Here is a 4468-nt window from a genome sequence, read left to right as displayed (position 1 = left end):
TAGTTTTTCTGAGATAGGTGTCTAAGTGTTTGGTTACTCTCGTAGAGAGGATAAACTATTGGCAACACTCACACATATATACAGGAAATCTTTTTAGAGAAGAAAAAGATTGATTTATGCTCTTGATTTTCTTTTTCGTATTGCTCGTTTTTCTCAGCTTCTCTGTTCTCTCTCTTCTTTTTCTTGACCTCAATATTTATATATTGTTGATAAATCTGCCCGTTGCTTCAAATTTGAATTTTTCCGTTGCAGCGTAGACTTGTGTCGTTGTAGATGGAGGTTTTGTTCATGTTCATGCAGATCTTCTCATTTAATGCATTTGATCTTGCATTAAATATTTTATTGTATTTGTGGAGCTTTTTTGTGTAGTTGATTTCATCGATATCTGACTCCAATCATGATCTCATTATATTTGTACTTTTCTCATCAGTTTAGCCGTTGCAGTGCTGTCTTTTTCTGAAAAGTAGGTGTCCTTTCTCTGACGCACTCAGCTTTGACTTGTGAATGCATGCTCGCCCAATTTTTGATGATGTCCTCTTGTGTGTTTCTTATATAATTCCTTTCAATGTGATTAGTGGACTTCAAACGTGCTTCAGCATTCTCTACATCGTCTGTTTACAAGATATTACGTCTGATCTTGACGACCCTTTTCGTTTAAGTGTGGAAGTGGTAACTTCATCTTCTATATTGGTTCTTTCTGATAGTCACTTCTTGTTGATACCTTGGTCATTCATATTGATGTATTGGCCAATATGCGTCTGATGCCTCAGGCTTTTGTTGATAGACTTTGTATTGGATTCGAAAACCTGAATCTCGTCTGACATTTTGTCTAGCCAGATTATGTTTGAACATATCCCATTGTTTGGACTTTTCGTTATCCAACTGAAACACTAATGCACATGTTTGTAATAACAATATGTATTATATTTTTCATATTCAAAACCTTGGTGGGAATTGCGAATGCGCTTCGTCTGACTTAACAATCTCCCCCTTTTTGATGATGATAAATATAATCTATCAAGTTCGTATCAAATACAGAGCATGTAACCAAATACAGAGCATAATCTATCATGTAATGTAGGGGATACTATAATCATTCTGTTTCATCTAAGGTTTTTCCCCCTAAGTTAATGCTCTCCCCCTTACTACGTGATTGGGTTTAGTTTGATAGATTTTATGCTTTCTTCTCTGCCCCTTTGTAATTAGCAAAAAGAAATAGAGGGTGAGTATGACATTCTAGTGATCATCTATCAACTCCATTCCTAGTCTATCTCTCAGCCAGACATATTTGTCTTCTTGAAGGGGTTTAGTGAAGATATCAGCAAGTTATTCTTTAGTCTTAACATAAATCAGTTCAAATGTTCCTTTTTGCACATGATCTCTAATGAAATGATGTTTAATCTCTATATGCTTAGTCCTAGAATGCAGAACAAGATTTTTTGAAATGTTAATAGCAGCAGTGTTATCGCAGAGTACATGAATACTACTTTCATAAATGTCGTAGTCTTCCAGTTGATGTTTGATCCATAGTAGCTGCATGAGACATTGTCCTGTGGCAACATACTCAGCTTCATAAGTGGATAGGGCAATCGTGCTTTGCCTCTTGCTAGTCCATGAAACTAAGTAACGACCAAGAAAATGGCATCCTCCACTAGTGCTCTTTCTCTCCCATTTGTCTCCTGCATAATCTGCATCACAATATCCTAGAAGAGAAAAGTTTTGGCTTCTATAAAAGTTGATGCCTACGTTAGGTGTTCCTTTTAGATATCTTAAAATTCTTTTAACTGCTTGCAAATGTACCTCCTTAGGTCGTACTTGGAACCTAGCACAGATGCAGACACTAAACATGATGTCGGGTCTCGACGCTGTTAGGTACAAGAGAGAACCAACCATTATTCGGTACATTGTGCTATCAATGTCTGGTGATTCTTCGTCTAGACCAAGAGTTGTTGAAGGATGCATTGGTGTCTTCATTGGTTTCGCATCTTTCATCTTAAACTTTTGTAGCAGTTCTTTAGTGTTTTTTGTTTGATGAATTTTAACACCTTCGTCTGACTAGACGATTTGAAGTCCTAAGAAGAACTTCAGTTCTCCCATCATACTCATTTCAAATTCATCCTGCATAAGCTTGGAAAATTCTTGGCAGATATTTTCATTAATGGCACCAAAAATTATGTCATCAACATTGATTTTTTACCATGGTATTGATAGAAATGTCTATCAAGATTTTGACTACATTAAAATTATCTCTCCTAAAATCAATTTTTTTATCAAATCAAAATTTAAACTCAAGACTTAAAGATCTCGTCATTACACCATTCGAACCAACCAACGTATATGCTTTGAAATTATTTTCTTTACGAATGACAAATAATTTTCATTTTCTTCCTATCAATAATTTCAGGAAGGCTTATAAAAATGATTTAAAAGCAATAAATGAATATGGCTTCAACTCTTCAATCTTAACTGATTATTGACTAGGGAAGGAAATGGGGTCCCATGCGGGCGGGTAATAGTAAACCCGCCCCCGCTCCGCTGGATGAAAATTGGCCCCATACCCACCCCATATCCGCGCGGGTATCCATTAAGCGGGTATCCATGAATTTCTTGAATACCCATGGATATCCATGGATATTTATAAATTTTTTAAGAAATTTAAAAAATTATATTACAAATAATTTTAAGTTTATATTTAATGTCATTGAAATATTAAAAATAAAAATTTAATGTTAATTTTAAACTTGTATTTAACGTTAATTTTGTTGAAATAATAATAAAAATGCAAGATAATCAATAACATAAAATACATCGATCTCACAAGTAAGTTAAAGTCTCATCACAAAGCTACAATAATTCAATCTCTCATAATTTCAAACGCAAGTAAACAACTTAAAATACATAAATTTTATTGGTCCAATCAAAGCTAGAAAATTAATTAAATTACATCCAACATAATTCTATAACATGCTTAACGTATGTTGGTAACTTAATCAACCTCTCTTTTGTAAGAAAAAAAGATGAGAGAGTATAGTTTTAGGGTTATGTGGTACAAAAATAATTAGGATATTTAAGAAATATTATTAAACGGGTACCCGCAGGTATGGATATCATCATACCCGCCCCCGCCCCGTTTATAAACAGGTAAAAAATTATCCGTCCCCATTATCCACGGGTACCCAATTAGCATATCCACTTATTATCTGTAGCGGATTTTACCCGCAGATACCCGCAAGTGTGGGTATTTTTGCCATCCCTATATTGACTTTAATTTTCGTTAATTAAGGGTTGCAAGTAACATATCTTCAACACTCAATGTTAAAATTTATCTAGAAGGCATTAGCTCAATGAATGGTAAGATCCTAAGAGACATGTTCGTTATAGATCACCCCTTTCATTTTATTTTGTTTGATGCTTGTCTATTATGACACAGATATAAATAAATAAATATTTTAAATAATATAATAATTATTATAAAGTGTTAAGTGTGTCTGTTGTCTTTGCTGTAAAAAAAAGTATACCTTTTATTTATTTGTAAAAGAAAAAAGTACATCTATTGTCTTCATATTAATTTTATCTTTTTATTTATACTTTTTATTTTCTCACTCTAAAATAATTGATTAAAAATAAATTATAAAATAAAACATTTATGATTCATTAATATTATAAAATAACAATAAAAATGAAAAAAAAATTCTCTTAAACAAAATACAACAGAAGAAGTAACAAAGAAACAAAAGTAGTCTCCTAAGGATATGTCCCTCCAAATATCTAATAAAGTCGTGTTTATGATGCTTTAATTAATTTTTTTTTCTAATTTGCTACAAACAATATATTAAAATGAAAAAAAATAGCATGTTTTGTGTGAGACCCCGTTCCGACTTTCTTTTTCCTTACTCACTTCACTCTCCTCTCATTTTCTCCCTCTCTTTCTCACTCACTTCTCCTTACTCACTCTTTTGCATTGGTTCTTCTTCTTGGTTGTTACAAGGTGGTGGTGCGGAGTGAGTTGGATTTTGCTAGCTAGTGTTCGGAGTTCTTTATTCTCCTTCCGTGTTCGTTCAAGCTCTTCTTCGTCTTCTCTTTTTCGTTCTTCTCTTCCCGGAAGCTCGGATTCCTTGCACCGAGGTAAGGGAAGCTAGGATTCATGCTGGTTGTACGAAATTGAGTTTAGAACTCATTGATGGTTTGATTATTTGATGATTGTTGGCTGTTTTTGAGGAAAACGGGTTTTCAGGGTTTCGGGGTTTAGATGAAAAATTTGGGATTTTTGATGATTGATGGATGCATGTTGAAAAAGCGGGTATTCTTGGGTTGTTTGATGAAAATGTGGTATTTTGGGCCGATTGCATGTGTTGGAAAGTTGATTTGATGCAGGTTTTGGAGAAAATTTTGGAACTTGGTGAGTTGCTGCTAGGTATCACGCTGGGCGCAATTCTTCGCGCCGGGTGCGTGACCATCAGAGAGCTTC

The 4468-nt window shown here is 34.1% G+C and overlaps 1 pseudogene; it reads right to left on the bottom strand.

Moving 5' to 3' along the window:
• Positions 1-1326: 1326 nt before the first annotated feature.
• On the bottom strand, positions 1327-1992 carry LOC145954670 (secreted RxLR effector protein 161 pseudogene; annotated as a pseudogene).
• Between the last annotated feature and the right edge of the window lie 2476 nt (positions 1993-4468).

The sequence above is a fragment of the Cajanus cajan genome, chromosome 2 (assembly GCF_000230855.2).
Source record: "Cajanus cajan strain Asha chromosome 2, NIPB_CcT2T_4, whole genome shotgun sequence".
Taxonomy (NCBI): Eukaryota; Viridiplantae; Streptophyta; class Magnoliopsida; order Fabales; family Fabaceae; genus Cajanus; species Cajanus cajan.
Note: the sequence above shows the minus strand (reverse complement) of the source record. Positions and strands in the feature narration are given on the sequence as shown.